We start from the raw sequence: 10,828 nt of genomic DNA, 5'->3' as shown, positions 1-10,828 counted from the left end.
TTTTGTCACCGGGCGACGTCCTGGCTCCGGGCTGTAAATAGGCTAACCGCATTTGGCTCGACGGATCATCGTCAGTGTATTACGGTTCAAACTGATAGGGAAGTACCCCTAACGGATTTTCTCCTTCCTCACCAGTCGAGGTAGCATTAGAATAAATAGACAAATGCGACAAGTCCGAAATGTCCAAACTAACGTCCGATAAGAATGAGCTATTTTCCGAAGAATCATTACATGCTGTCGCCATGCTAACCTACTAATGAATGAGTGGAATTCACCTGATGTGACGTCACAGGTCAGATGCGGGTCAAATCGACTGGGTCAGTGGTTTTTCCCCGAACGTTTTACAAAACGTCGCTTTATTAATAATTGGGGTGGTATTTTTGTTTTTTATGTTTAATAATGTAATCTTTATGTATTTTTTATATATACTGTGTATTAATAATGTGCCATGATTGTGGACCTTTAAATTACACACACGGGCTGCTTGTAGAGTTTCTTACAAGAGCTTCTCCTCCTCTGCGTTCATTGGTCTATGCAAGTGGCGGGAACTTGTATAGTAGCTTAACTCTGTTCCCACCGCGTCAGATATGTATGCGTAAGCTTTCACGCTATGTTAAAGTTTGTTTAGTTTAACGACACCACTGGAGCACATTGATTAATTAATCATCGGCTATTGGATGTCAAACATTTGGTAATTCTGACTCGTAGTCAACAGAGGAAACCCGCTACATTTTTCCTAATGCAGCAAGGGATCTTTTATATGCCCTTTCCCACAGACAGGAAAGCACATACCACAGGCCTTTAATATACCAGTCGTGGTGCACTGGCTGGAACGAAAAATAGCCTAATGGACCCACCGACTGGGATCGATCCCAACCCGACCGTTGTCTTGTTTTCAATTTGCTTGTACTGAGATGCTTAAAGTACTGTAGAAAAATTGCTTACGAAGATGGCTGATTTTGATGTTGAAGAATGGGCCGAGAAATTTGAAATAACAATAGCAACTATTGTGGCTTTGAAAGGAAAAGGTTTCCACACCAAAACAGCGTTGGCAAAACTCACACCAGAGTTGATTTCGAAACTCTTTCAAACAGGTGCCAAAGGAATTCTACCTGCCCAAGCTTTATTGTTGGAAGATGCTGGGGGTGGGGGTGGGGGGGGGGGGGGGGGGGTCATTTGAGATGAAAAGCATTCCAATATCACGCCATCCGAGACGACAACCATGTCCGTCCGATGGCAACGACGAACTTTGTTACGGGGATATCGTAGTGGAACACAACCATCCAGTTGGGGGGATTACAACGCAACCATCCAGTTGGGGGGATTACAACGCAACCATCAAATTCGCCCTCTTCGCCGTGACAGTTGATAGTCTGAAGCTAGCATTTCAAATCGTGATATACACAATCGTAGTAAAACTGAAGTTCACAGCTGTTGTAAATCTGCCGCATACTATAAGACTAGGGTAACATAATCGATTACAAGTCGGTGAACTCTGTTAAGCCATATAAAGGGAGGCCAACGTCAGGTAATTGATTATTTGTCGCACGCTCACAGTAATGCCGGATATCACAGCAAGGTCGCAACAAAAGGAGGGCAAGGGAGTAGTTCAGCCACCCCCCCCCCCCCCCCCCACCTCCACACACACACACCAATCATCAAAGAGGGCTGGGGGCTGGTCGGGGCGAATACTATTATGAAAAGTTTGTTTTCAGTCCTACAACAATAACAAGAATAAAATATTAGCTATAAAATGTACCAGTTTATTATCAAAACAATTTTTTTTTTTTAAATCCTTGTGACGCACCTGTACAATGCTTTTATTTTAATCCATTGTTGTTAAAAATGTTTCGTTTGCTCGCAAATAAGAGCAGCATGAGTTTAAAAAAAAAAAAAATACAAACAGTATATATATATATTAATCACAGTAAATTGGTAATTGTTTTGTAATCATAAGTTTCGAAATAAACAAATAAACAAATTATAAAACTATAGTACGCTCTAGCTGTATACATGTTCTGAGAGCTAGTTCGGTCAACGTTTGCTAAATTGATTTTTAATCTACAAATTAAACCGAATGACGATTGCGGGAACAAGAGAGAGGAAACCTGCTACAAGTTTCCATTAGTAGCAAGAGCTATTTTATATGCACCATCCCATAGTCAGGATATCACATTCCACGGCCTCTGATATACCAGTTGTGGTGCATTGGCTGGAACGGGAAATAGTCCAATGGGCCACCGATAGGCATCAATCCTAGACCGTATCAAGCAAGCGTTTTACCACAGGACTACGCCCCCCCCCCCCCCCCAAAGAAAAAAAAAGAAAAACGTTAAATAAATGTGATATGATAGTATAAGATGAAAATCTGTCGAACTGTTCAGGAGGGCCAGGAGTCACGGTCGCCAGCTAGACTGCTTTTTGAGCCAAACGTTAAAAGTATGTGATATGATAGTATAAGATGGAAGCCAGTCGAACTGTTCAGGCTGGCCTGCAGTCACGGTCGCTAGCTAAGACTGGTTTTTGCGTCAAACGTTAAACGTATGTGATATGATAGTATAAGATGCAAACCAGTCGAACTGTTCAGTCACGGTCGCCAGCTAGACTGGGGTTTTCGTCAAACGTTAAACGTATGTGATATGATAGTATAAGATGGAAACCAGTCGAACTGTTCAGGAGGGCCAGGAGTCACGGTCGCCAGCTAGACTGGTTTTTGAGCCAAACGTTAAAAGTATGTGATATGATAGTATAAGATGGAAACCAGTCGAACTGTTCAGGAGGGCCAGGAGTCACGGTCGCCAGCTAGACTGCTTTTTGAGCCAAACGTTAAAAGTATGTGATATGATAGTATAAGATGGAAGCCAGTCGAACTGTTCAGGCTGGCTTACAGTCACGGTCGCTAGCTAAGACTGGGTTTTTTTTGCGTCAAACGTTAAACGTATGTGATATAATAGTATAAGATGGAAGCCAGTCGAACTGTTCAGTCCGGGTCGCGAGCTAAGACTGTTTTTTGCGTCAAACGTTAAACGTATGTGATATGATAGTATAAGATGGAAGCCAGTCGAACTGTTCAGTCCGGGTCGCGAGCTAAGACTGTTTTTTGCGTCAAACGTTAAACGTATGTGATATGATAGTATAAGATGGAAGCCAGTCGAACTGTTCAGTCACGGTCGCTAGCTAAGACTGTTTTTTGCGTCAAACGTTAAACGTATGTGATATGATAGTATAAGATGGAAACCAGTCGAACTGTTCAGGAGGGCCAGGAGTCACGGTCGCTAGCTAAGACTTTTGTTTGCGTCAAACGTTAAACGTATGTGATATGATAGTATAAGATGGAAGCCAGTCGAACTGTTCAGTCCGGGTCGCGAGCTAAGACTGTTTTTTGCGTCAAACGTTAAACGTATGTGATATGATAGTATAAGATGGAAGCCAGTCGAACTGTTCAGTCACGGTCGCTAGCTAAGACTGTTTTTTGCGTCAAACGTTAAACGTATGTGATATGATAGTATAAGATGGAAGCCAGTCGAACTGTTCAGGAGGGCCAGGAGTCACGGTCGCTAGCTAAGACTTTTGTTTGCGTCAAACGTTAAACGTATGTGATATGATAGTATAAGATGCAAACCAGTCGAACTGTTCAGTCACAGTCGCTAGCTAAGACTGTTTTTTGCGTCAAACGTTAAACGTATGAGATATGATAGTATAAGATGTAAACCAGTCGAACTGTTCCCGACCACTCTCCTTGAATGTGCATTGTGTGACCTTCCCGTTCCACAATAACCACTAACTGGATTAAAAACTTTAATAGACCGCAGAAGTCACGTGTACCAAGATTGATAAATCCGAATTATCCAATCATGGTACTAAACAATTGCCATGTGTACAAGTTATCACATGCAATTAAATACAATTATTAGATATAGACTGTGTGATATTTAATATCACATTATTCAATGCAATAAACTAATTGCCCGATTAATAAATTGACTAAATAGCTAAAACATTGAGCACACACTTTCTTGACAAAATTACATAACAAGTAGCAAGTGTTTAAATGTTTTTATATAAAAAATATATATTTAAATAAATAAAGTTTTCCCACAGAATTCTGGCATTTAAGTTATTAATTAATAGTCACCAAACGAAAATCAGTCCATCACGAAAAGTTTCAATGCACGACTGCCAAGGGCTGCTAAACAAGATGACCGGTCGCCGCTCCTTCATGCCTTGTTGACGTGGTAACTTCTGACGGTGCTGGACAGGAGATACTCTAACTTCGAGTTCTGAAGATTGTGCGTTGATTCCCAGTTTATATAGGCATCTGAAGACGTGTGCAACAGAATGCACTCCACAAGAACATCGTGCAGAACTCATAACTTACGATGTAAATTAATTCGCCGACCAATCAAATCATTCCAAAAACGAAAAGCCACCAGACAGGTGCTCCACGGATCACGGTCTGGCTATACGAACAGACAAAAACAAAATGTCAGCCACCTTGCCGAACACATGTCTGCTCTCCAGGTAAGTCATTATTTTATTATTTCAGCACGCCGTCGTCGTTTAAACACATGATAGGACATAATGAGATATGTCCGCCACAGTTATATTTTATTCTCTCCAGCCAGCGAAACACATAGTCTTCCATATTTTTACTTGAATTTTCACCCGACGATAAAAACGTCCATATTACATAACCCAAAGCCAGATTTAACTTAAAACCAGATTATCATAACAATTGTGACGGAACATGCTCTTAAATTTGTTTTCGCCTGTGGCGATTTTAATTGTGTTAGAGGGCCGTGTGCAGTTTAATTGCACTTAAGCCCAGATGGGCAACTTGTTACGTAATACTTCGCGCGATCGGGCATTCCAATATGCACTTAGTCCAGCTGTGGAGGCCATGTGGCGAGTAGTTACGTAATACCTCTGCGAGTGCGGTTTTTACAACCGTGATTTGGCGACGATGACGATCAGAGAGAAATAATACCGCTTGGTCGCGTTGGAAATATCAGATGATAGGGGGAGGTACCGCCTTGTACCCCCAGGCGTTTTCTGATTTTTGAATAAATAGCTAGGATTTAGAGATATCTAGGAGAACGAAAAGGACGGCTCCCAGGGAACGTAGTCCGTTGGACTTTGGTAAATATTTTTATTTCTGCTCTGTGTATAACCTTGATGTGATTGATGTGACTTTAAATATTTTAATACTGTATTATACCAATATTCTTTAGACAGTGTCTTCGGTCATCTGACGAAGTAAATCGTAGACTTTTTGTTCTAACATTATACGAGTATTTGGTAATATAAAGCTTAGCCAGTCATCCTAGACGACCTAGGTAAACTGTAGGTTATTGTCTTTATTGTGATAGGTACCAGTATTAATTCTGTGTTACAAGGTTACTGAATGAGTAGTTAGAGTTAATTAAAAATTAATCCGTTAGGAATAGAGCTGTAATTCCTTTATTAATTAAGTTCCCCTGGAAGCGTTCCTAAATTATCACACGTTACTGAACGAGTAGTAAGGGTTAATTAAAAATTAACCAGTTAGGAATGGTGTTGTAATTCCTTTATTAATTAACTTCTCCTGGAAGCGTTTCTCAATTATCACACGTGTGGGTGTTGTGTAACGGTGAAGTGATTCGCATATTGTGTAACTAGACACCTAGAGATTAACTAATTAAGTGATCAGTTCTGGGTTGTTATTATTGCTGTTATTAATTAACTACTACGGCTGTACATTTGTCAGCGTAGATTAATACAGATTCCAAAGTGTATTGTGTTTTGTTGTGTTTCTAGTGAGCTAAACGTGCTATAATAATAATTACTTTATATAAGATCGTATCTCTGATCATACCTAGAGACGAGCCATACTAGGGTTTAACCGCCTGTTACAGAGAGATCTAATAGATATACAGTTAGGAGAGAGATTTTGATAATCGTGTTTTATTCAGTTACGGGAATTATAGAATCCCCGTGACATGCATCTTGGTCCAAGAATGACGTCACAGTTAAAGGTCCAATATCGCCTGTAAAATGTTTTTGTTTTGCTCAGAAATACGAGCGTGAGTTCTAGTAGAAGATGACTTTCTTCGTGAGTGCGTTGTGATAGACTGGTGTTTGAACAACTGGTCCGCATCGCTTGGTAGTCATCTATTTGTTCACACTGGCGTTTACACGAGTCATCATGCTGTTTAGGTCCTCCCTGGAATTTAAATAAATAAATAAATAAATAAATAAATAATTTTGTTTGTTTGTTTTGTTTAACGACACCATTAGAACACATTGATTAATCAACCATCGGCTATTGGATGTCAAACATTTGGTAATTCTGACTCGTAGTCATCAGTGGAAACCCGCTACATCTTTCCTAATGCAGCAAGGGATCTATTCTATGCACTTTTCCAGACAGGATAGCACATACCACGGCCTTTGATATGCCAGTCGTGGTGCACTGGCTGGAACGAGAAATAGCCAAATGAGCCCACCGACAGGGATCGATCCCACACAACCTGCCCCTAAATAAATAAATAAATAAATAAATAAATAAATAAATAAATAAATAAATAAATAAATAAATAAATAAATAAATAAAATGAATGAATGAATGAATATACTTTTTTAATATTTTATTTTAAATAATGAAAATTAAACAAATAATTAATTAATCAATAAATAAATAAAACTGTTAAAAATATAATTTAAAAACTAAAAATAAATATTTTTTATAAGTTTTATTAACGCCACCTCAAAACATTTTAAACTATGGGTATTTTCGGTCAAATATCTTTTAAAGTTGATAGTTGGTTTTGACAGAAAGAGAAAAAATCCACTGCCGCCACATAGGCTACAATACCAAAACAAACAAAAAATGTTTATCTTAAGGATAGGCACTTCTCTGACAACACGCGATGAAGCAGGACGTATGTTCATGTGCTCTCGACTTGACCCCCACCCCCACCCTCACCCACCCACCCCCAACCCCCACCTGGGGGAACTGCTTGTTAGTTACGGGAAGTTGTTAAGAGTACCGCGTCACATACACTGGGTCACGGGCAGGCGTGACTTTGGTGTATGGCTAAGCGATCACTCAGAAGATGAACGAGGAGGAGGAAACGTGTGCCAGGGGCGGCACGGGGGGGGGGGGGGCAAAACTGGCGGCTCAACCGCCAGCGGCGGTCCCGTCTGCGTCGCAGTCCCAACCCCCACGACCCGACAAGCCAGCTGTTTCAACGCAGACTGCCCAGCTCGACGAGTCGACAACAGTGTTGTACACCGCCATGTGTGAGACTCCACGGCCGGCGTCTTCCGTTCCAACCCCTTCGCTTGTGTTCGCGTCGAGACCCCCACCCCCGGGGGACTCCGCAGCGACCAAGCCGGGAGGAGTAATCGAAGGATCCTTCAAGCGCTTCACGTACGGCACTGAGGTCGGGATCCACGACATGGAGCTAGGGGACGGGACGTTTGGACTTATGGTGACGTCGCGCCGGGATGGACTCTTACAGACAAGGAGTTCTCTTCAGAGAAATGGACAACACAATGTAGGTTTCCTCTCTAAGATTATATGCCAAAATTACCAAATGTTTGATATCCAATAGCCAATCATTAATAATTCAATGTGCTCTAGTGGTGTCGTTAAACGAAACAAACTTTAAGTCCTTTGAAGTAGTGTATCTTCCAAATATATACAAGCTACCGGACAAGAAAGTGTATAACTAGCTATATGAATGGCAGTCCTACAGGCGAAGCAAGGGAACGTTGTCGATGAAAATGGCAGTCCTCCTACACACGAAGCAATGAAAGTGTCAATGAAACTTGGCTGTTCTATAGATGAATGAATGAATGAATGCATGAATGAATGAATGTTTAACGACACTCCAGCACGAAAAATACATCGGCTATTGGGTGTCAAACTATGGTAATGCAAATAAATAAAGTGATGATCAATATCAATATAAAAATTTAAGACTTAAACAAAAACAGTGTAAAGAACTGTACAAAAACACAAATATCACAGAATTTTACGGATACTGAATCTTACTCAAAACTTCAATTTTGTGCTATATTGGCCATTCTCAAAGAGAATGTTACATCCCTGCACCACGGTGAGGTTACAGCACACGCAGGGGTTCTATAGATGAAGCTAGAAACATTTGTCAATGGAAGTGGCAATCCTCTCAATGACGAAGCACATTGATACTGACTCGTGGGATTGGCCATGGTACTGTGAAAACATTCTTTTGACTCCGTCTATTGCAGATATATGATTTAGAAAATGTCAATGGTTTTGACACTCATATTATACTAATTAATGGGGGGGGGGGGAAGGGAAAATGTGGTATAGTGACAAAAAAAATTCAGTATTAAAAGTAGTTATGGCTGTACAAAGTACAGTAAAGTTTGTTTTATTTAACGACGCCACTAGAGCACATTGCTTTTTTATCTTATCATCGGCTATTGGACGTCAAACAGTCATTCTGACACTGTTTTTTTTATCTTATCATCGGCTATTGGACGCCAAACATATGGTCATTCTGACACTGTTTTTTATCTTATCATCGGCTATTGGACGTCAAACATATGGTCATTCTGACAGAGACAATGTACAGTACTAGTAATGTGGAATTGGATGTGAGTACTGTGAGAGTGACTGCCAATATGCATTTATCCTATAACTTACCCATGATATCCATGTTATAAACCCAAGTGATAATTTGGTTTATTACCCTAGCGGTCATTCAAAACAGGGAAAATATTGTCCATATTTTCTCAGTGAGAAATAATCTGCATTGGTCTAACGAACAATACTATTGGACAATTTGACGCTTACAAACCAATGACTAGTGCATTTTGCGTTATTTTGTCAGATGCACATTGCAAATTACTTAGCGATTCTAGATTATTTTTCACTGTCATACACTAGTACCACAATACGCTGTTACACTAATAATGAATTAATCTAATAGTAATTTACATAGGTGTGGCAATTACAAACTAATACTATCGTCAACGTCCCATACTGCACTATGCTTCCAACTCCGTTCACTTTGTTTTCTCGTCCACGATTCGTGCAATGAACATCCGATTTGTTGTCGTTTGCTTGTCGTTCATTTGTGAGGGGTTTTTATTCCACAGTTATTGAACATTTTCATCAACAATAAAGTTCAGACAAGTAAGTATCTAAATACAAAACTTTACAAACCCCTAAAACCATTAATTTTACTGGATTGTTTTTGTTTATTCTTTAAAATGACCGATGTCGGGTCCACATGACTTGTAGAAATTGACTTAACATGGAGGAAGATGAAATAACATTCGGTGCATGTCACATGACCTCACACGTGCCAGATCAACAAGGCCAAATCATTTAATTTTTACGATTTTTAAGCCACTTTTTGTTAAAACTTTGTTTTCAATTATTATATTCGATCAACAAAAGGTAAGCTACATTAAATTTGTTGTACCTCTACTATAGTGGACAGTATTCATAATCCATATTCATAACAATTGTAAATACTTTTTGAGCGTATAAATATTGTGTTAATTAAAAATCAATTCATTTAAAAACTGGTATTTTACAAACTATTCACTGGTATGAACGTAATGCATATCCATATTGACATCAAGTGTTAGGGATGGGTGCTGGTAAAACGCGGACAGGACCAGAACGCTTGACGAACTGATTTTTTCCTTTAAAAAAAAATATTAAACAAAATGTTCGTCAACTGTGCGTAGTTAGAAACTTTCTTTTTCATGTAGTGGCCTTAAAAATGGAAACTGACGAACCGCACATGCGCGGTAGGATACTTTTTGCAAACGCATGCGCATGAACGCAGTTAGAAACGTTGAACTCTTTCCTGTTTACTGATTGGTGCTTCACTTTTGTTCACTAGAATGGATTTGTTTTACGTCCACATTAAATGTTGATTTTTTTTTTTTTTACTTTAACTTATTGCAGTCTATTTTGTTTCACGTATCGTAGCAGAAAAATGTAGAATAGTATTTCCGTAAATATCGTATTCGTGTTTTTGTCGTTAGGTGAACGCAGTTTGGGACGTCGATAGTATAATATATGGCGCCGTTCAACAATTACGTAACGCTTTAAAGTCCGAACCACGTTGTTAACAATTACACTAAATTACTCTCCTACTTTTAATTACCAACATATATTCCTTACATTTTACCAAGACAGAAATTGTGGGGAAAACCATAACAATGAGACAGATTCCACATACCAGACTGTAACCATGTCACCTAGACCCTATATCGACATCGCTGACATCTAGGACAAAAAAACATGCCCATCAAATTTAACCCTTAGGAATATATTATACACAACAATAGAAATACACTGTCCAGATGTTACCAGCTTAACTGATTTGGAACAATTCGTTTTCCTTCTAGACTGCCCAGCTCACATATCACCAATAGTTGGGCAGGCATGTTACGAAATGTTTTATACAGACAAGCAGAACTTTCCATATCCTCTGCCTGTTTTAAAATGTGCCATGTTCTTTGTATTACTCATATATACAGAAATAAAGATTGATTGACTTGAAGAGGGGTGGAAGCTTTTCAAGTATGTGACGTAATTAATGTGACGTTATCACGATCGCATTATATCATGATCAACGAATGTCATCATGTGTTAGACTACGTCATATCCTTCCATCCCATCGCTGAATAATTGCGTAACGCTCTAAAGTCCGAACCACATTGTTAAGGACGATAACTTACTCACCTACCTTTAATTACGTTAGATTTCCCCCACATTTTGTCCACAGAATCCTTGAAAAAAAAACTATTACTATGATACAGATTCACCCCCAAA

The sequence above is a fragment of the Gigantopelta aegis genome, chromosome 15 (assembly GCF_016097555.1).
Source record: "Gigantopelta aegis isolate Gae_Host chromosome 15, Gae_host_genome, whole genome shotgun sequence".
Taxonomy (NCBI): Eukaryota; Metazoa; Mollusca; class Gastropoda; order Neomphalida; family Peltospiridae; genus Gigantopelta; species Gigantopelta aegis.
This window is presented reverse-complemented; position numbering follows the sequence as displayed.